Below are 23,245 nucleotides of genomic sequence, written 5' to 3'. Positions count from 1 at the left end.
TTTTTCTTTTGCCTTAGCTTACTACTCCTTCAGGTCTGGCAACCTGTAACACTTGCTTGCGGTGGTCCCTTGTGCCTCCAAAGTTGAGTTAGGGTAAGGGGGAATGAGGAAGGGCTTCTTTGCTTTTGTTCCCCCCCTCCAAGATTTCTGTAATAAGTAAGTCTAATGGAAAGTTTCCAAAATGTGGCTTTCCTCTCTCCTCTGGTTTGCTGCTTATGAAATCCTGCCTCAGTCTACCTCACACAGATGTTCCTTACTGGGATGTTGAAGGCCCTCTTAATATTCCACCTATATCTTCGAATAATAACTCATATGTCTCCTTGTCCTGCCACCTGTGAAAGTGAAACATGCTCCCAGCACAGCCCTCTTTGACCAGGCAGTTGATGATGGCAATGTGTCACGTGGTTTGTAAAGCATTCCCCCCCCCTTTTTATTGAATTTATTGGAATGAATATCATTTTAGCAACCTTTTGTTTTTTATTCTTTGGCTAAGGCACTATGTTGGAGACATGAGTTGAATAAGCCTCAGCTTCTACTTTTTAAGAGTCTTCATTTTAAGTGATTGAGTCAGGCATCTAAACAGATAATGAGAATATAAATTAGAAAGAGCCAAACTGTGTCATAGTTGACATTTCTTCAGTACCATGTCATATATTCCTGCCTCCACTTATTACCTCTGCCACTGCTGCATCAACCAGTTCTGTGGGGCTTTGGCCAGCTCTGTGCAGGGGCAACCTGGCAGTGCCCCACTGGGGGCCACACCATGCACAGGGCCTGCTTCCTCTGATGCTCTCAGGAACCTGCTTGATACAAGGGCATGCTCAATGGAAAGAAGGGTAGCAAATCTTGGGGGGCTGTCCTTGACCAACGTGGGATGAGAGCCAATGAATAAATGTTATGATTTTTCTAGGAGACAGTTCATAAGGCTTTCAGGAGGCCCCATAGAATGAGCATTCTGCACCTGTGCCATAGGCAATTTGAAAACGCATCCTTGTATGGGTCTACTGTCTTTCCTGGCGATATTCCTCAGACCCTCACATAAAACATGCACACTTTAGCCTTTGTCTCAGGCTGTGATATTAGGGAAACCTGGGCTGAGACAAATAAAGAGAAATTATAGTGGAGGAGGAACAACTAACTTTAGAAGGTAAGATATTACTTAGAAGTAAATAAACTTATGCGATCAGTAATCATTTTGTACAGGTTCACTAATGGGTTAACTTGTAACTAATTCTGGAAATAATATACACAAGACTGGCTACATAATTTGTAAAGCCAGTGAAAAAGGAAAATGAGGGGCCCCTTTACAAGAATGATTAAAAATTCCAAGATGTTGACAGCAGAGCATTAAAGCAAGCACGGGCTCCTTTAGAGAAAAGCCATGTGTAATTGCACTGGTCACATGATTATGAAACTGGCCTTGAATGCCTTACATGTGTTTGCATTACAGCTACCAATTCTGACCCATGAGAAACTAGTAACACATGTATAATTACCTCTTTTTTATTGTGGTACTCCACTAGACTGCATTGTGCTTTTGGTAACCCTCTTCTGTCTTCCCTGAGTGGACTCTGATGCAGTTTTGTATACACTGCTGCAGTGTGTTTAGAGGAGCTGACTCCCTGCCCTACCTATCCAGTAGCCAGAAACTTCTATTGTTTTACTAAGATGACTACTTTTACATTTATCTTTTGAGAGCCTGCTAAATTCAAGTCCCTAGGCTAAGCGCAGGGGATTAAAAGTTTTTTTGCATTCAAGGGGTTTACAGAGTAGTGAAGGAAACACATAAGTTATCAGAGGATTATAAAAAGTATTTGTAGAGATGTATGCATAGGGGAGCACCCAGAAATATAGCCTGAGCCAGGGACCAACAAAAAGAGGGAGGTGTGAACACAAGGGGGTCTTTCTGGCAGTTCTGGTTTTGAAGGTTACTTGAGAATTATTCATTTTGTGAAGAGGTGACATGGGGATAGAATGAATAGTTGTTGCATCCAATGAAGAATACATGGAGGTGGGAGATGGAATAAATGTGCACAGTCCATTAGGGCGCTAGTGAAAGTGGTGGAAACAGAATGTTGGACCCTGGCTGGTGGGCTCAGTTTGTTAGAGCAAAGCCCTGTACATCAACAGCCTGTGGGTATAACCCCTTCTCAGGGTCTGTACTGGAGGCAGTCAATTAATATTTCTCTCACTTTGATGTTTTTCTCTCTTTTTCTTTCTCTCTCTAAAATCAATAAAAATATCCACAGGTAAAGATTAAAAAAGAAAGAAAAAAACAGAATGCTGGCTAGTGTTTACATTGGAAACATAAATGCCATCATGGAAAAAACTCAGCTTGATCCTTAGTCAATAGAAACTTATGCTGGGAAGTGACAGGATCAAAATTGTCTTTTGGAAAGACTAATGCAGTGGTAATCAAAAGATTATATTGGAAAGAGTAGGGTAGAAGAAAGGGAACTTAGTAATCTGAAATAGACAAGGTCAAAATGTGATTAAAAAAAAAAACTAAGGCTTTGGTAATGTTGATGGAAAGGGCATAGCTAGAAGCTCTTAAGAAAGTAGAATGAATGGGACTCTGGGTGTGGGGAGTGCTCAAGGTTGGGTTCTCTTGAAGCAGAACCTAAGACAGGGAATCAGGTGCTCCTGCTTCAAGAAAATACTCTTGTAGCAGGATGGGGAGGGGAAAGAATCCAACAAAAACATGGTCTTTTGAAAAGTTGAGGCTTAGCCTTTTGTGCATAAAGTGCACCATAGCATTGAGGTAAGGAAGATGGCTTTTTTTGCCATAACAGTCAGTATTTGGCTGTGAGCTACGTTGGTGTAGCAAGTTCACCATGTGGTGGCTCTTCTCAACTAAGAACAACTTTCCAGGAAAAGCTGGCAGCTGTGATCTATAGTGGGCAATAGTCCCAGCAGCTTGAGGACATGTTGTTGGTAAAAGGGTTTCGTCAGGGCACGTGTTGTCCACGACAGCTGTGTGGATGATTTCTTCCAAAGTTTTATATTGGACAATCGAGTGGATGCTGTGCCATTTCTTCAGATGAAGAAGGAGAAGTCTAGGAGGTGAAGGCTCAACTTTGTATATGGTGTAATATATACATCTGGGATCATTCACTAGACATGTTTATTTAGTAATGAACTATGGATCTGGGAAAGAAAATACAGATTTTATAGTTAAGAGGGGGCACCTCATAGTTGAAGTGATGGGTAAAATTACCTTGGGAGGTTATATGGAGTAAAAGAGAAGAATATCAAGACAGAAGATGGGAAAAACCCGATATTAATATACAAAGACCAAAATAGCAGCTTTCAAATGAGAATATGGAAGTAACCCTTGGGAGAGTCAGGAGGTGATATTATAGAGACAAAGAGAAGGGAGTTTCAACAAGGTTGGAATTATCAACAGAGCAACATTTTGTGAAAAATCCAGTAAAATGAGAATTATTATACATCTTTTGAATTTACAAAGTAACAGATATTACTTTTCTTATTTAGAACAAATAATACAATACAAATTTCTTTGACTTCCATTCTTATGTTGATGAGGATATGGTAGAAGGAGAATTCTTCGTGTTCATCCTCATAACATCTTCACGTATGTCAATTCATTAAAATCTTCTAGGCTAATGTTCCCTTCTAATATTGATGCTTGGAACCATCTCTAAAAGCTGCATTTTGTTGACCAAATAATTTCCACTGGTAGAACCAAAACCTTTCTCCAAAAACTGAATTATCTCGGCCACCAGAGAATGACTTTTTTACTTGTCACAGATTCCTTTTTCTTAGATTTGTCCTCATGACATTGATTAGTTGTCACTTGTTAACTATCAATGTGTTTTTTATCTGATTGGGCATCAGGAAACAAATTAACCTATCTCTCTAGGATAATTTAGTTTTCCACTTCTCCCAGACTATGACTAATAAAAACTAAATCTGAGCTCATGCTCCAGAATCTCAGTCCCTTTTAGCCCTTGCCTCTTTTTTGAATGTTATGTCTATAGGTACATCAGCGTCTAACCCCAGCAAGAAAATTGTAGTTAGAGTCTAAATTTTTCTACAAATATACTGTCTGTTTCATCTTTTGATAGGAGTTCACATATTTGGACCCAGAATGCTCAAATAATTTTAAAAAACCTTCTTTTAAAAATTCTGGTTTATATATATATGGTTTTAATTTTATATATGTATATAAAATTATGTGATACCATTGTGCTATCCTTTGGTAAAAAAAATACTTATATAATCTGTATAATTTTACTGGAGTGAAAAAATATATAATTAGAATGTTTAAATCTCAAAATAATATAGAACAAATCATCATCAAATTAGTAGTGCATATAATGACTGTAATTAGAATATAAAGTAGCAATAAATGATTCCAGGTTTCTAAAGTAGAAAAAACACCCTAAAATTAATTAGATGTTAGTGCCAAAAATTTACTTGTGCCTTTCAAAGAAATTCCACACAACCTTTTCTTAGATAGTCTATTTATCTTAGATTCAGGCATTGGGTGGCTGTGGCAAATAAAACAAGCCCGAGGTTAACAATGTTGGTATTGAGGTTTTAATTAGGTTTCAAAAGTTTCAATTTCTGTGTTGTCATTTTCCAGTCTAACAACAGCATGTAGGAAATAATAAAGCATAAGTTTCTTCACTAGGACTAGTGACTCAAGGTGTTATTGTGACAAGTGAAGTGTTCTTCTGTAGGGGTAAAATTCATTTCACAACTCGTTTGAGGATTTTTTTTTTTCTGGTAGAATTTTATGCTATGAATTGACTAGTATGTATCTGCTTCTAGTATCCAGTGGGGAATCAGCAGATAAATAATTTATACTACTGAAAAAGTTTTGTCTTCAGCAAAACTTGTAGTAAATAAGTACTTAACTGGCTCACTTGCAACAGTCCTTTTAGAAGACTTCATTGGTTATTTGATACTCTAAGGACTTGGGAAAGAAATGTAGAAGACCCAAAGCAATGAAAAAGAAATGGCTATTTTATATATGATGGTCGAGTCAGGGTCAAATTGACACTTTTTTTTGGCTTCCTATTTTGGCCATCTAGTTTGTTAGTGTGAGAGACATGGAAGTATAGCACTGTTCTATAACACTGTCCCATCACTGCCTGATTGGAAATGCAAAATTAATAAATACAATGAGTAACAAACAATAAAAGGTCATATATTTAGGCAATACAACTGAGTTTTATGAACCCACCTCCCCTCACAAAAAGTAGTTCTAATACTTATTTCCATCTCTTGTATATAAGTTCATGAGAATTCAGAGATCATTTGGATCTGCAGTGGAAAGGAAAATTTTCCTGAGCAAAGGGAACTAAGAGAATGACCGCATTTGCATAAGGGGTAATAGAGGATGAGGCATTCCAAGCTAAGAAGGCCACATGATCAAAGTCACTCGAGGAAAGTGAGCAAAATTTTTACATGAAATGGGGAAGGTGTGACTAGATTCCCAGGAAGGAGGTTGTGGTGGGAGGACAGATTAAAAAGCCCATTCAAAATGTTGTTGTTGATGTTAAAAAGTGAGAGCCCCAGATGAAGGCCTGATAATAAGTCCTTTACAAAATGAATGGTTTCCAAGGCATTTCTTTCAACAAAATGTAAAAAAGAACCTAACCATGTTGGTACTTGATTATTAATTTTGATTGTGATTTGTTTACATAAAACTTGGAGGCAGTTTAAATAATTGAGTAATGATGTTACTACAGGAAAAAATAGACTTTTAATTTTTTACTACTTATTTATTTGAACAAAGCTGCTGGAATGCTTACTTCTACAGATAAGTACAAATAATGGAATTGATGCAGAACTGCATCATATTCTGGCAGTAACTAGTAAGTATTCAGAGAAACATGAACTAATTTGAAAAGTTTAATTTCTCTTACTAAGTTAGTATTTTGATAATATTTTCCATTGTATATTACTTATTAAAATATCAAGTGCATTTATGTTGTATTTACATAATGTATATGTTCCATATGTTTCATAATGGCTAATTAGATATTAATTATCACGATATTAATTTAATTAAGATATTTAGAGTTGTATGGTTTGGGATAATAGAATGGATGGATTACTAATACATGAAGATGAAATTATGCAGTAAAATTAAATAGAAATATGAACTCAAAAAGATAAAGAAATGATTACAAAACAGTTTGGTCATATATTTTTTTCAGATGGATGTTGGAGGATATCAAATTGCTATGGTTATTTTCCATTAGACACATTTAGATAAGCTAAGTAATAGTTTTCTTTAAACAAGTCAATATTTACCATATGCCAGAAATTACATCTTTTGCACCTACTGAAAAATATGTTGCAAAGATTTAGGTGTCAACTTAAAAGTGTGAGAGGTCTGTATATCTTTTAAAAGCTATTTTTGGAAACAAGTGAACAAAATATTTGGAGGTGTTTGTCCTAAAAAAGCATTTGCACATCATACACATTGTTTTTACTTAGATTGTATGTCTTTCATTATTAAAAATAATGAAGTTTTCTAAAACTGCCCTTGTTTACTTTTTGCACAAGGTTTAGGCAACATTAATTATTGAACTGAGTGGTAACAGAGGAAGGGGGCCAATGTACGTGGAGGTTACTAGATTCGCTCCTGTCTACCTCTTGGAGACTAAAAGGCATGAGGGAGGCAGAAAAAGGAGAGGTAGGTACTGGAATCAGGACACACAGGCGCTGTGATGACTGCTTCTGTGTTTAGCACTTGACAATTTCAGTTTATTGTCTTGTTCAGTCACATATCATTCCATGGCTTTATATTTTTTATCGCTCAAGTAAATGTTTTGCTTTCTGAGAACTTTTTTTTTCTTTTTCTAAACAGCTACTATGCTCTCTGGCATAGAAATATAGTACTAGTATACTATATGTAGTACACAACATATCTTTATTTATGAAAACACACAGAGTCAAAAATAATATGTCGATATTGAACAACTTGAGGATAATGATTGTCAATTGTGGGAAAAGACAGAGGTGTGGGAGGAAGAGCTTATTTGGCTATGCAGTTGACCCTTGAACAACATGGGTTTGAACAGTGTAGGTCCACTTATATTCAGATATTTTCTAATAAATATACAGTTATTTCTCAGGCCCTCAGAATCCCCAGGTTTCACACCTGTAGGTTCAACCTACCACAGACTGAAAACAGTATTTTTCATCCATGGGAATCTGCAAATGTGGAGGGTAGACTGTATGCATTGATATATACCATATTTTTAAAATAAGGGGCTTGAACATTTGCCAATTTTGCTATAGCTGAGAATATCAAACCCCGTGAATGCAGAGAGGCAACTGCATTTTGAGGGGGAGTAAAAAGTTATACATAGACTTTCAACTTCAAGGAGTCAGCACCTCTGATCCCAGTTGTTCTAGGGCCAACTGTATTGAATTTGAAGCAAGCTGGACATTGGGGCTGCTGATGGCATATAGGGGCTTCTCAGTAAGCTGAAAAATGTTTCCCCTCTGTGTCAAGCCCTCCTGGGTCCATGGATTACACTTTTGAGTGAAGAAATAAACATACTCTCCCTTCAAGTACATGTAACCTTATGTCAAGATTCACAGTTAGGTAGAAGGGTTCCCTTGGTCCCCGGTCTGATCAGCTATCACTGCAGCACACACTGACAGCTTAGTGGGGTTTGCACCTCTGCCTGACAAACAATTGATAGCTAACTCAATTTATTGATATATATTTTCTTTCAAGCCAGAAAACTTCATTCTGGCAAAAATATATATAAGATATTAAGTTGCACTATAATTGTAGATGGAATCATGTGTAAGGGTTTCCTGCTGAATTCATGTTAACTTTTGTATTCAACTCGAGTAAGCTCTGCTTGACGAGCTAGGGAGCTCCATAGATATCCCTGCCTCCAGATAGATACAGCATATATTTTATCACCCTGCCATAAACTCCTCTTTCTCTTCTCTCTTGATGTGCCTAAATTTCACAATATCCAAGCCAATAGGTTGGTATTTGACAAATGCTGAAGTATTACCTATGGAATGCCGTGATTAAACAACACATATTGTATCAGGAAAAGAAGGAAGATATGAATTAGTTTATCTGTGAAAGAACTTTATATTTACAAAGTTTGATCCTGAGCAGCAGATAAAGGTGATCATTCACTTACCTGTTCATTCAGCCAGCACACTGTATTTTATATTTTAGGCAGTCATTGGTGTCAGAAAAAACAAGCAAAATTTTTCTCTCTTCTTAAGGCACTCAATACAGTGAAAGAGGAAGATGTGCACTAAAAATACAATACAACATCTGTATGTCTTTCCCAGAGGTATATACAAAGCACTGAAGCATGCTGTAAAACATAGGCAGAGTTGATTCTGCTACTTGAGGATGACTTAACTAAGAAAACACTGTTAGAGTTTGTCATAGACTATTTGTGTCCCCATCAAATTCATATGTTGAAGCCCTAACTTCGTAATGGTATCTGAAAGTGGGACCTTTGGAAGGTAATTAGGGTTAGATTATGTCATGTGGACGAAGCCCTGATCATGTCAGTGACCTTAAGAAAGAGAGATCTTGCTCCATGTGCACTCACCATGGAAAGGCTATGTGAAGACATAGTGTGGAGGTGGCCGTCTGTAAGATAGGAAGAGAGCCTTCAGCAGAAGCTGACCATGCTAGCATCCTGATATTGTTACAGAGTGGGTGTGTCCAAAAATCCCGAGAGCCTGTGGGTTGGGGGATGGGGAAAAAGGAACAGCTTTTAAGATTCCTTTGCATGACTATGTCTCAGTTATGCAAATGGCTTTGGTTCTTCCAAGGCCCCAAGAAGGTGGGAGGGGTTATGACCATGGAATGGTATGGAAAGAGCATGCAGAGCCTGCACAAGGTTCTGTGAATGGTCAGAACTGGTTACCACACCCACTACATCAGAGGATGCGGTCAAGGGTTTAAAAATAGGCAGGAGACATTTTAGCGAGGTTCTCCATGCGATTTTGAGAAGGAGAGGAGATCTATGCAGTTTGCAGGAAGGAAGAGGTTCTCCATGTGGTTTTGAGAAGAGGAGATCTCCATGCAGATTTGAGAGGAGGAAAGGATATCCACGCTGTTTGCAAGGAGGGCAAAGGAGAACTCCATGCGGCTTTGAAAAGGCAAAGAGAGAACCATGCGTGATCCAGTGCAATATGGCCCGTGTTTTCCTGGACTGTTATATGGAGGCTGATGCCATCGTACTCAGATCCTGAAGGACACAGCTGACAGATAAGAAATGGGGAACTTCTGGGCATGTTTTTGGCTCCTAGCCTTTTGGGGAGCAAAGGAAGTGCTGGGTCCCGTGGGAGAACAGGGCTCTGAGCTGAAGTGCTTACTGTTCTCCCCAGGTTGGAATATTGTAAATAAAGAATAAAGACCTGTTTTCCTTAATACTAGTTGTTGGATTTTACACCAAGTTGCCACGTGAACGAACCCCCTTTTGCTCTGTAACAATATCAGGCATCCTGCCTACAGAACTGAGAGATAAGAAATGTCTGTTGTTTAAGCAACCCAGGGTATGGTATTTTGTTATAGTAGCCAGAGCTAAGATAGAGCTATACTTGATTAATACATAGGAGTTTTTCCATGGACTGTGCACTGGGTATCTTCCATTTGGCCCCATGGATCTGATCTCCACTCTTACTCTGTCTCGCTTCTTAGTACATAAAAACCTACCAAACCTATATGGGCTACCTCTATAGTTCTCCCCTGTGCTCTAACTTCCCATTGCTGAGCCCTGGAAGGAGATGTGAGGAGAGCCAAGAGTGAGGTTGGAGGCTGTGGTATTTATTTCACAGGCTTCCCTCTGGATGCCTGGCTCTTAATTAAAGGCCACTACTCCCCTCAAAGTGGCAGGTCTCTATCATTCTCTCCTGGCTTCCACTTACTTCTCCCATTGTCTGTTATCCCTGTCCCTTTGGATCTAAGGGTGGTAATCCTGCCAGCCCATCCCTAGCCCCAGGGAACTGCCTTATCTCTTTTGGTTTATCTACACCCTGCTCAAAGGTTTGCAAAATTATTCCTTTATAAATCCTACTGAAAGCATCCTATTATAATTTGAGTATACCCTCTGTAGGCTGCTAAGACCTTGACTGATACAGGCTGTAAATTGAGACCATATCTGGCTGACTCACTCAATAATGTTAGCTATTTTAATATTGCATTGTGACAATACTTTGAAATGTAAACGATATGTTTTTCAATATGCCCATTGTCACTTTATTATTCTTATTTAGAGCAGGTAGGCTGCTGAATCAGAGAAGAAACTGAAATAGACCCCAAAGGACCTAAGGCTTAGAAAACACTCTCATAAGTCAGACTAGATAAAGTTAAGAAGGAGACTATATGGAGTTTTAGTTGGAGTATCCTTCATAAGGGACATCGCACCTTTCCCCCACTTCCCAGCACCAGAAGAGGTAAGTCTTGGAAGGAGAGGGCAGACAGATCTTCCACGGAGGACCTGCGGCATCCATATGCAGACAGGGTAATGTTCTGGGAGATGATAGGACCCCAGAAAGGTCAGAGACTGTCTCACAGTTTTAGCATGAATGAGAAGTAGCAGAATGAATACTTGAGTGGCTAAGAAAGGCATGGAGACAGAAGAAGAGTTCCCAGGATTGCATGATCAATGACCAGAGCGAGGTGAAGACAGCACAATGATCAAGAATGAAGGCATGGTAACCATCACTGAATAACCAACCTCCCTTCCAGCGCCTTGGTGCTGTGTGATTCAGAACTTAGACACAGCCCTAAGGACATGTTCGGTAAAAGGAAGATGAATTAAAGATAGTAAGTTTTCACTTTCCAGAAAAAATGGAGCTCAAAATAGAAAATTAATTTTAGTTATCATAAAATAAGTCTTCTTGCATGCCCAAGATTGTGGGCACTAATTCATATTTGCTGCATACTAGCACTATTATTGATGAAGTGAGTAGATATAAAGTCCTCCAGACAGAGGTAGCAGTATGTTCTCAGGCAGAAAAGTGTGAGAGAGAGGTGTGGAGTTCAATGGGGGAGTTAGGAGAGGGTAGAGCTGCAATTAGGGGATCACTTATGAATAACAGCCACTCTCTGCCTCTGGGTGGGAGGCCCTCTGCTGGTCACTATAAATGCATTATTGCATCTAATGCTCCCAACAATTCTCACTGTAAAGAGGTATGTGGAAGTTAGAGGATTTAAGTAAGTGCCTCAGTCACACAGGTAGTAAGTGAGTGGTAGAGGCCGACTGCAAGGCCAGGAGGGTGCAACTCTAAAACCCAAGCTCCTGGCCCCTGCCTAAACCTGCCTTCTCAGGCAAGTACATGCAATCACGCCCCAGACTTGGATTTTATTAAGCAAATAAAGGAGAAAAGGTTTACGAATTTGTTGCTATGATGAGATTTCTGCTTTAAAAAGAACATTGTGTTAACAGTTGAGGAAAAGATAGTGGAGTTGCAGGCCTGGAGGCAGAAGAACATTTGAGAATGTTGTTGTTGGCCAGCTGAGGAGTGTCAGGTTGTGAAGGGTCAGGAATTAAGGAGTGACAGAGGGAATAGACAGTGCATGGCAGCCCCAGGTGATTGCTGGGCTGAGTTGTGGCTAGAGATAAAAAGGAAAGCTATGCGCAAGTTTTGGGCATGTGTATTTGCAGGAATGACAGCTTTGTACTGGGTTGTTAATGACTTCTGTAAAAAAAATGTGCCACCATATTAAAACAGTTATAAGGGAGATGGGAATTGCCTCTGTTGGCTTCATGGAAGAGGTGACCTTGGAGCTGGGACTTGGAGAATGGGTAGAATTTGGACTTCCAGTGATGACAGAGGGACAAGGAAGGAGACAGGGGAAATAATAGGAGAGGGACACAGATTTGTCAAAGATTTATTTCCTAGTGAGTTTAGAGTACTTTTATTCAAACCTACTTTGTAACCACATGTACATATTTATCTATAATTTATTGGTACTCATTTCAATATCAATTATAATAAGGTTTTTCAAAGAAACACTGCATATTAAAAAAATGTATTGAAAAAAAGTGAAAAAAAAACCTATGTGGCTCTGCTGGTTTATGTACTAGTCATTAATTTTCATTTATTTCATCATTGTAACTAAAAAGTTCAGTGCATACTTAAAACCATAGTGAAACCAGGCTTCTTCCTAGAGGGAGAGGAGAAAAAACTAGCAATTACAATACATGCCTTTGATGCTTTTGGATATCTCCAGATCCAGGAAGGTATTGCTGGATAACTCTGCATGCTGGCATGCTAATTCTATTGTTTCTAAAATACCAGCAATGTAATAGGTCTCACATTGACTGTTCAGTACAACTCAAAGGCTGTGTTACTAACTTTATATACATTATTTCTGACCCTTCCAACATCCTTTAAAACTAGGTATTATTCAAATTTTGCAGAGGAGAAAATTGAAGCTTAGAGAGATCTTTACTTGTTAGTAGGCATTAAAGTTGGAATTCAACCCTGATTCTTCCAAATCAAAATTCTGGTCTTTTGCTTCTATATTTCATTGTATCTATGTCAGCAAGCTGCTGCACACATTCACTGTACTGACATAAAGATAGAATTGTCACAAAAAATGTGAATCTGAAATTATTTCATGATTCTGTAATATTTTCTGGTTTCTAAAAAGAACATTCTGTGAAAGAATGAAGCACATGTATTCTTTCATAGTTCCCTTTCCCAGGGCAAAATGTCTGGTAATACGGGGCAAACCCCCCCCCCCAAATAGAAAGAAATAGTAGCACAGAAGCAATGCCCCCGATTTCCTTAGATCTGATTTGAACTGTTCCAGTAAATGGATTTATCTCCAAGCTTTCATTTTGAATTTTATGCTATGTTGCATAAAAAAAGCTGTGTTTCTTCTTACTTATTTTCAGTTTCCAAAAGTAGAATATTTGGTTCCTTTTGGAATTGATAGAAATTCCATAGTATTCATGATGAACATTCTCCAAGGGGCAAAGAGACCAAAATATATGCTTTTAGCAGATTTTGAGCCTTCATTTTGTCTTAGCCTACAAATTTCTTAATCCAACCAAACAGTTCTGAATTCTCAGCTCTATTTTTGAGTTTTAACTCTCATCTGGAAATCATTTGTTCTAAACTATAAAGAAACCTATTTCAAACATAATTTGAGTTCAAAGTATAATTTAAGGTCTAGCTTGCAAAAGTTTGTTAAAGCTTGACTATTGAATTGTGCTCTTTCAAAAAAAGTAGTTATAGGTTGAATACTCTTTATTTGTCATAAAAAGGCCGCTGCAAATGCCATCATGTGGCTGGGACAAAATGGAGATAATTAGTCATATTTTTGATGACTTTTTCCCATGACCCTGGTGACTTGTGTGACAGCAACTCCTTGGGTTGCAACATTAAATATTTTTGTATACATATATACAAACATATACATGTACATGTATGTATATACATCATGTGGTATTATTGCATTTCATGTAGGGTCACTTTGCCTAAAATGTTAAGGTTTAAAAAAAAAAAAACACACACAACAGAAGAGAAACTTCTCACACTACCCACCACATTTATTTTACAGACTATACATAGCATTTCTTTTGCACAATTTATTTGAAGTTTGATGTTCCCCAGATTTTGACTGATATTTTCCTGCAATCATTTTTTAATAACTAGGACTCATGTCATTATGAAAACAACAATAAAAAACGATGAGCAGATATATGCACATACCTGTTGTGATATGTGCCTGTACTGAAATTTCTGAACACAGTGTAAGTCAGAAGTACGATGCAAATAGTAAGAGACCTTCACAATAGATGACTTCGATGGAAGGGGGTAGCCAAGCCAGAAGAAAATTACTAAATTATCTTTACAAAACTATTGGGATAGTTTAATTAAGTAGGCAAATTCCTGATATTCAGGGACAAATCCTCCTTTGTCTTTAAAAATCTACATGTTAAAATGTGAACATGTGATATATTTAAACTTAATAAGAAAAGCTTTGCAAAGTTGGTTATCTGCACTGCTCTGGAAAACAATGAAGTTGAATAAACTTCTGTCTGTGTTCCTTTGGCCTTTTTGGTATGTATTACCTTTTCAAAACACCCATGCAGATTTGTGTATTCTGCCTGATACTATGTTAATTTTTTGTATGGTACACAGAAAATGAAGCACATATCTCATAGTAAACATGAACTGAAATTGTTTTATTTCTTATACAATGATGAGAAAATGTTTCAAACTGTCTAAATTATGTCTGTCTAATATAATATGGTATGAGAGTAATCAATAAAAAGGAATTTTAAAGATAAGGATTCAGTTTTGTTGTTAGAAAGATTGGCAATAGCAACTATTTTCTAATAATGGGCACAATTTATCTTTTTAAAGTGACAAGCAGAGACTATTACAGGGCAAAGAGACTGCAGAAAATTTTCTTCTTTAAAATTTGCTGTTGTGACAGAGTAGTTTTTCTATGCAGAAAAAAAATTGCTCAGGTAGAATTAATGTCAAGGCTGTGGATAGGAATATTAATTAGGGTTGGAATTAGTGAGTGGTCATAATAATGGATTCGCTTGAATTAAAAGCTCTAATTTGACAAGTAAAAGCAAAGAAAGGGTCAGATGAAGAACTGGAAACTGGAGAGTAGGAGCAGAGTCCACAGAGGAAATCCGTGGAGCTCAAGGTGAATATAAAAAGATGACCAAAGATTAAAAAAAAAAAAAAAAGGTTGTATATTTTTACCTGCTTTGCTTTCCTTTTCTTCTATTTATCCATTGCTTGAATCAGTTAATATTCTTTTCACTGACTCCGCGGTGGTGGCCTGAGAGGCTGGTAGAATCTGCCTCCTCGATACTATTGATGCATAATACATTATATGGAATAATATTCTCACTGTCCTTTGAGCCTTGAGTTTCATTATCTCTGGAATACTTTGATAGCATTAAGGTACTTGATAGACATTGAGAAACTCTACACACACTGCATGTGGTTGTGTATATCTGTATTTATAGAGGTAGCTAAGCACCCAACTGCTAACAAAAGCCTAGTCCTCTAATATCGAGCTATATATTTTTCTGTTTACATGTTATGCCTAGTTTCATTTATCCTCCACCTATTAGCCAAACAAAATATATGCAATTACATATTTATAGTTATATAATCCAAATAAAAATATCTATCTCCCTTTATTATAAAAGTGAGGGTATGCATTCTCCAAAGAATAATACTAGCAGCGACCTTTTTCTGATGAATGTATGGCATTTTTCTACTAATGGTAGTACAAAGTCCTGTTCACAAGGAACTGCTTACCTTCACCTTTGTATTCAGTGGTGAAATATCAAAATGTTAGAAAAAAGACCTTTACAATGAATGAAATTGTATAAAAATTACAGAAAAATTCAGAGACTGTCATAAATTGGAAAAAAGCAAAGTTAGCAATAAAAAATCAGTAAATCAGAGTGAAGATAAAAGAATTTAAATGAGCAAAAACCGGGTCATCAAAATTGTACAGTGTTTTATTATGGTGAATAAAAATAAGCATTTTCATCACATACATCATGAATTTATTAAAGGAAAGTGATTTAAATAGTTTGATTATCCTGATGGCTTTGTGTTCATTTACCTATTCTTTTGCATGTTGCTTAAAAAAATTCTGCATATGTTTTTATGATGATTGACTTTGATATAGGTTGCAGTTACAGTTAAAGATTAAAGTGAGAGAAATTTTGTCAAAAGACAGAACTCTATATTTGACCCATGGTAAACTAATTATTTTATATATCACAGATTGTTACCAGAAATGAAGTCCTAGTTTCGAGGGTCTGGAGCCTAAATTCTAGGAATCCAATGACTAAGCAAAATAAGTAGTGTAACTTAAAAAGAGAAATTAACAAATGTCAATAACGAATGAACACTCTTGTCCATTTCTTCTTTCCTTCCCCATTTCATTGTGTTTTCGTATTTTGTTGATGTCTCTTATTGACGTTTTGGGATGTTTGAATTGGAGAGTCATGAAATAAAGAATTAAAATTTGCTTTTGGATTTTATAACCAAAGAAATATAGAGGGCTTTATGGGTACTCAATATAAGTTTTCTTTTCTGCATTTTCATTCAAAGTGGCCAAATATCAATAGCCTAATTAAAATAATTAACCAAATAGTGATGGAATGAACAAGCATTTATTTTACAGTATTATGTGGTTTTGAACACATATTTGAAAAATTCTAACTAATGTGATTATTGAACCTACTCTCTACCAAAAGAGACTCTGCTATTATCTACCAAATTGAAGGCTTTAGCTTTGTTTTATAAAATCCTTTGTAGAAATCAAAGTGTTAATAATATAATGTTTTTGTAGAAACTTACATTTTTAAAAATAGATCTATTTCTGAAAATTGATTCTAAATTCATAATCTCTATGAATATTTCAGACCCAGACTCAGGATACTTAGTATCACCAACATCAGAGCGTATCCACAGCAGATGGGCTCTGAGTTTCCTCAGAGGAAAGTCCTGATGTGAAATAATACAGTGCTTTTCAAATATTGATGTGCATAGGGAGTCAACAGAAACCCTGTTGAAATGTAGATTTGGATTCATTTGGTCTGGGGTGGGACCTGTGATTCTTTTTTCCTGACAAGTTTCTAGGCGATGCTGATGCTGCAAGTCTGAGTTCCACACTTTATATAATGAGGGGGTAAGGTCGTAACAGTTTGTCCTAATGGAGAGAAGTAGATGATTAATCCAAAATTCATCCATAACTGGTTTTAGAATATTCTATTGTACTTCTCTTATTATGAGTTTATATTATATTTTTAAAAATTTAGTGCACTATAATTAAAACATTCTAAGGAACAACTATAATACAAAATTTTGGGGAATCCTTAGAAGTGGCAATCATTCCCTAATATGATCCTCCTGATCACTGCAATTTTTTCTTTTGAGGGGCAATATAATCAATTAATATGTTTGTTCTTGACAAGATAGAGTTGCTTTATTTTTGTCTTGGAACCTTGTCTGTCTGATTTCCTTGTCAGTATACACTTAATTTCTGTCTTAGGGAAGGAGTGTGTGACATTGTTTGTACTTCATACATTTTTGTCTTGAACTAATCTTAAAGATAGATGGATTTCCCCACAGCATATAAAAATGATTTTGTCTCTATGATATTGGACTATGTAAAATAGATTCCAGGCCCTGAGAGTAGGGACTTGTGTAGAAGAAGAGCAGGAGGAGGAGAAAAAAATAAGAAAATGCTATGTTACTGCTCTCCCGGGTACAGAGACAAACTTTGATGAAATTTTGAACTGACAAAGTATGCCTTTGGCTCTGAGTCATTTTCAAATATTCATCTATCTTTCCATTTTGGCCCTTCCCCCATGGTCCCCAATGGTCCATGTATTCTAATGACCTAAATCCTTATCAAAACGGGTGATGCACGGGGCCGGCATAGCAGGCTCAGATGGTTCTCTGCACACACCTACGGGGACAGCATTTCTGGTAATCAAGTGACTTGTGTCAGAATTGTCAGAAAACTTGATTGAATGCAAATTTCTGTACCTATCTCAGATTACTGATTTAGAGTCAGTAATTCTTGGGTGGGACCAAAAACTATGCATTTCTTCCAAATTCTAGAAGCTGATGTTACATATACTGAGATATAAGGACCACTAGCCTACATTTGGCATGTTATATAGGTCTGCTTTGCTGCACATAATTGTTTTTATTCACACACGCCCCAAATTTAAAATCTAATTTCTCTAACAGCTTGATGACGTGTTGTTGAAGGAACAGATCTATAATATTTTCAAAGATATTTGGATTTTAAAAAGAATTATTCTTAACTAAAATGCAACTCTATTTGGCAGAATTATAGGCCTTGTGACAAAGAGAAGGGATTTCTGATATATTTAGGAAGAAAAGAATCGGGGGTAGGTGGAACCACACGAGAGGATATTTATTACTGAGATTTTACTCTAGAGTAAAATCTTCAAAGATGTTTCTCAAAAGAATTATCCCCACCCAATCACATGTCATCAAGTATAGTGTGATAAGGCAATGATAAGGCAGACTCTGTAGATAATAGATTTGGGAGCAGAAGCAGCCATTTTTGTGTGGGGATGATTTCTAAATCATGTGTCGTAAAGTATCACATTTTCCAGGTTATTAAACCAGGGTTGGGGAGGGAGTAGCAATTCCCTTGTTCCACAAATATCTACATCTCAATTCCTTCCATGGAACTAGTCAACAAAATATTTGATGAAATTAACAGCATAATAACCAACAGTTATATGGCTAATAACGAAGCCTTAAGTTTCCTTTCTTTATTTCTTTCTTCCTGGGGAAGACTGTTTGCTGGTATGAATTTAAATTTACTATGTAAAATATGCTCACAGTTAATAGAGGGTGATTTATGGTTATAACTTTAAATAGAGAGACGACAGTCTGAGGTTGAAATGAAAAATCACAGACCTTAAAAGTTTAACTTTGATTCTGGCTAGGGCACCTCACAAATATTCTTCTTTCAGTCTTTGTTCAGTTCCTCCATCCACTCTTCATCTGTGAAATGGTGAAATAATAATGATTGTGCAGCAGTGTTCTCTGGGAGTAATCAATGTTTTTCCCAAGACGAAAGATAGCTTGTATGTAGAATGAACAGTATTACTTTAATTTTAACCACATGCTGTGCATAAAAGAGGTCATTAGGCAAAAGTTATTTGTTTTAAACTCATAAGAAAAATATGTTGAGATTCAGTAAAAATGCACTATTTTACCAACCCAGTGAGAATAGAAGTTGAATATCTGTTAAAGTAAAACCCCTCATACTTGGAAAACGTGTTTGAGGTTTAGGAGTTTGTTTTTATGAGGACAGATTTTGCTAGTTCTTGGAGAGGGAGGTGAGGACTGCCTAGATCATTGATGGTAGACTCATTAGAACTCTTCCATGAAGTGACTCCAGGAGAGGAAGGAAAGGTGCTGTTAAGGTTAAAGAGCCCAGTTCCTTACTAAAGTCCTTGTTAAGCTTGTAAGGGCCTCTGGATTTTCCAGCTTATTTTTCAATAAGTTGTGACTTAGCTCTGAGACACGGCTCATAGTTCCTGGAGGGAAGGGTTTGATGCTTCTGTTAACTTTCTAGACCTAATACACAAGGCCCTTTAAAATCTAAAATGATATATTAAGAAAAAACATAAGAAGGACAATATTTACTTCAATATCTCCTTGAAATAAACTTTCAGTGGTTCTGGGAAAACCAGGGGGTTGGATTTAGGGGAGGGAGTTTAAAAGACAAGTTAATGTTTTTACTAGGTGTATGCTGTACAATATGTGTGACTAAGTTGAAATGGACTAAAATTAAGATTTAAAAATATAGGTTTTCAGACATTCTGTCATGTGTGCATGATAGCCACATGTGGCTAATGGCTAATGTATTAAATGTACAGATGGTAGAACATGTCCATCATTGCAGAAAGTTCTACTGGCCAGCACTAGACTGGATTTTATGGACCAAATTGGTCATAATGAAAAGTCTTTTTTGCACCCTGAACAGGCCTCAAGTCTGACCTGCTACCCATACTTACTTCTCTTCTTAAGGTCATGTTACAACTGATAACAGATTCCTCACTCATCACTTAGTTTCTATCACCTTGAATGAGGTAGAGTGAAATACAGATCTTCCTTGATGGGATAGAACAGAGTTGGGATTTGTATGGAGACATGAATATCATGTTCTTTCTTTTGCTGGTGTATTTAACATAATGACCTGTGTTCCAAACTTTGGGTGCCTCCATGGTCAGCCATAAAGATGCTGATTTTAAATGGGGGTCTCAAACACTAGACTGATTGTATTGATAAGGGCTCCTCTAATAAATCTATCAGTCATGAAGGCAAGGAAGCAAGCAAATATTGAACAAGGATTACATATAGCAATATATGGGCACAATTGAGATAAAAGACAAAATTTGATCTTTATTCTAAATGTTTTCATATGAATCTGAGAAGCAGTTACTTGCAGTGGAAAAAAAGACATGGGACTGGGTTACTCATAAACTTAAATGTGTGCTCTAGTGCTTTTAATTTGGGAAGGAAATGAGCATTTGCCCAAGAACTTCAGGACTCCTCTCTGGTGTGATTGATGGCAACCACTTGAAGGAGACCAGATTGAATTTGACAGTAGATATTCCAGAAAGCCTGAGCTTAGGTGGAGGATAGAAGTAAAGGGTGGATGACAGAAAAAACTTTTTTTGGAGAAACACAGAATTTTTTTCTTGAGATAGTTGGTTATGGCACCAGAATACTGGATCTGTTGTGTGGCATAAGATATTTTTGCATGTTCTATTTATAGAAACAATGAAAGACAGTTTGCCCACTGAGCACAATTCTTTGTCCATATTCCTTAGGCTTCTAAATAACTGAAAAAACAAGCAATCAACTAACTTTACATGGGAGGAAATAAATGGCATTCAATTGGAGAATAAGAGGTTTCCGAAATCATACAGTTCTCTGTTTTATTGGAAAATAGATGCCTTTATAGAATTATTACCACCTGGAAAATATGAAGAAAACTCAAAACAATATGGAGCTACTGAAGATATTTGGTAAAAAAAAAAAAAAAAAAGGATAATTAAAACCTACATAATGAAAATACCTATTTTATTGCTGTGTTAGTATAAACTTTTGAACCCAATCAAATTTTATAAAATGTTATTATATGTGGCAATATAGAAAATAAAGTCATGAAATAATAAAGATAAAAATGTGTGGATCAAGAAATATGAAGTAATATAAAGGTTATTGGTACAATAAATATAAATGTTATAAAACATTAAAAGTAGAAATAAAATTTTTACTTATTGAAGACAAAGCATAGGACGGACATGGCAGAAGGTCAAGAATTATATAAAATATTAACTTAAGATGCAGAGAAAGAAAAAAAGCTGAAAACAATCAATGAAAAGATGTTAGATATAAAAGACTTTGTTGAAGAAGAATTAGAACAAATGACTTAGAAGAAATATGCAAAGTATTATAAGACAAAACATTCAAAGAGAAGGATAAACTTACTCTGTAAACCCAAATGGCTCACAAGTTGTTAAATTTAACTAAAAGGAACTGAACATAAATACATTCTGATATAAGGCTGGACATTTAACAGTGAAAATGAAACCTACAAGCTCTAGAATGTAGAAAATATATAAAAACAACAAAAGAAAAACTACCTGGGTTTCAAACTTTTCCAGGCCTTAGAGATAAAATAATAGAGTAACATCTATAGTAGGACTTCCCAACATATTTGCAACATGGCACAAAGGGGAAATAAAATGTCGCATGTTAAGTCCCAAGGGCTGTTTGAAGCCAGGTGATTCTGTATGGAGTTCCAATGGCTAAGGTGTTTGTTTGCTGGATTACCCTCAGGCTGAGGGGATTCCTACCCTTGTCACCAGTCCTAAAACCCTTTCTTAATACACCAGGTTGAAAGGTTGTTATAAAGGATTTTAAGGAAAAACGTTATGATTTCAGCTTTCTGCATCCAGTCAAGTTCTCATTTATATTGTGAACAAAAATGGGAAAAATTAAAAGCTAGCATTTTTTTCTATTCTGATACTAAATAACTAATGAACACTTTAAAATCATACTCAAGTTAAGTGAGGTATAAGTAAATGAACATTTTAACAAGGAATTTGTAGGTTGTCCTAAGAAAAAAATCTGATGGAAAATTGCAAAGTTATTATGACAAAATTATTACAAAAGAGTTTAAATGATAATCAATGTTTAAATACAGGTTATAACAAAAAATGAAAGTGTGGAAAGGTAGAAGTAGAATTTTTAAGAGTTTCGTAATTTTCTCGTTTTATACAGAAGTCAGAATATGCTCTTAAATTATTGATATTCATAATTAGAAACATTGAAGTTTGATATTTTAAAAATTCATACAAAACATTTGAAAAGCCAAGACATTTAAAATTACAAAGAAAAATTAAAATATAATGTAAAGAAAGAGCAATAAATAGAAAGCACAAAACTAAATTAGAGAAGACCAGATCTACTAATCATGAAAGTAGGCAACTTTCAAACTGTGGGAAAATATCAAAACACAGATGTCTTTGGTAAAATGATTTTGCAATTAGAAAGCTCAAATTCTATTCAGAAAGAAGATAAACTTTAAATACATCATATAAATTATATATACATATATATGTCTGAAAATAAGAAGGAAAAGAGAATCAACACATAAATTAAGGTCTAAAAAAATAATAAATAATAGAAGGGAAGAAGTTATAAAAATAAAGGAAAGAATTAATGAAATAGTCCTGAGCCACAAAAATAAAAACTGGTTCTTTAACTAAGACAATAAAATAGACTCAACTTTGACAAATCTGATCTAGCTAAATATAAAATGTATTTACTGAAAATGAGAAATTGGAGAAGTTTCATCTATCGCTTTTGAAGTGATTAAAACTCTATAAAATAATGGACACATTGTGTGACAACAAATAGAAAAATAAAAAAATCTGGACATTTTTATAGGAACTATATATAAGCAGTTGAAAAATGTAATGTGTAAATCAACAATAAAAGTACTAGGATATAATACTGCAGTCATTTAAAAAATAACAGGGATAAAATTTCTTCATAAAAAAACAAATCCCAAAGGACATAACAAATGACTAGCAAATTTAAGCTCATAAAAAACTTAAAACATTTATTACAAAAAAGAGATATCATCAAAAAAGTAAATTTAAAAAAAGGAAGAGGAGAAAATGTTGGTAATACATCAACAGACAATGGATAAGTTGTATAAATATAAAGAGCTACTGTGAATTAAAAAATAAACAATTAAATAGAAAAAATAGGTAATGGATATGAATAAGCAATTCACTCTTGATACAAAAATAAATGATAAATGTTATTATGCTTGTAAATGCAAATTCAAAAACAAAGGCTTGTTTTCTTCCTAAGATTGATAAAATGTGAAGTAGTTGTTAAGAACTATTTTTGACCAGGATGTGAGCAAACACTTTTGATGGCATAAAAATTGGAGTAGACTTTGAAAATTGGAAGCAATTTCCATGAAGATATTATTGGATTGTGTCTGTGTATTTATTTATAATTATACATGTGTATATAGTTAGGTCTCATATATAATGACTTTATGGAAAGTGGAATGGAAGGATGCACCCCGTGTTTTCCTTGGAGAAAAGAAGAGGGAACTGGTTTGGTGGTAAATGAGGCTTTCCTCTGATGCTTAGTGTATTAAGTGTTTTTCTGATTTGTT

Source organism: Furipterus horrens, unplaced genomic scaffold (assembly GCF_987537825.1).
Source record: "Furipterus horrens unplaced genomic scaffold, mFurHor1.1.pri manual_scaffold_8, whole genome shotgun sequence".
NCBI lineage: Eukaryota > Metazoa > Chordata > Mammalia > Chiroptera > Furipteridae > Furipterus > Furipterus horrens.
This window is presented reverse-complemented; position numbering follows the sequence as displayed.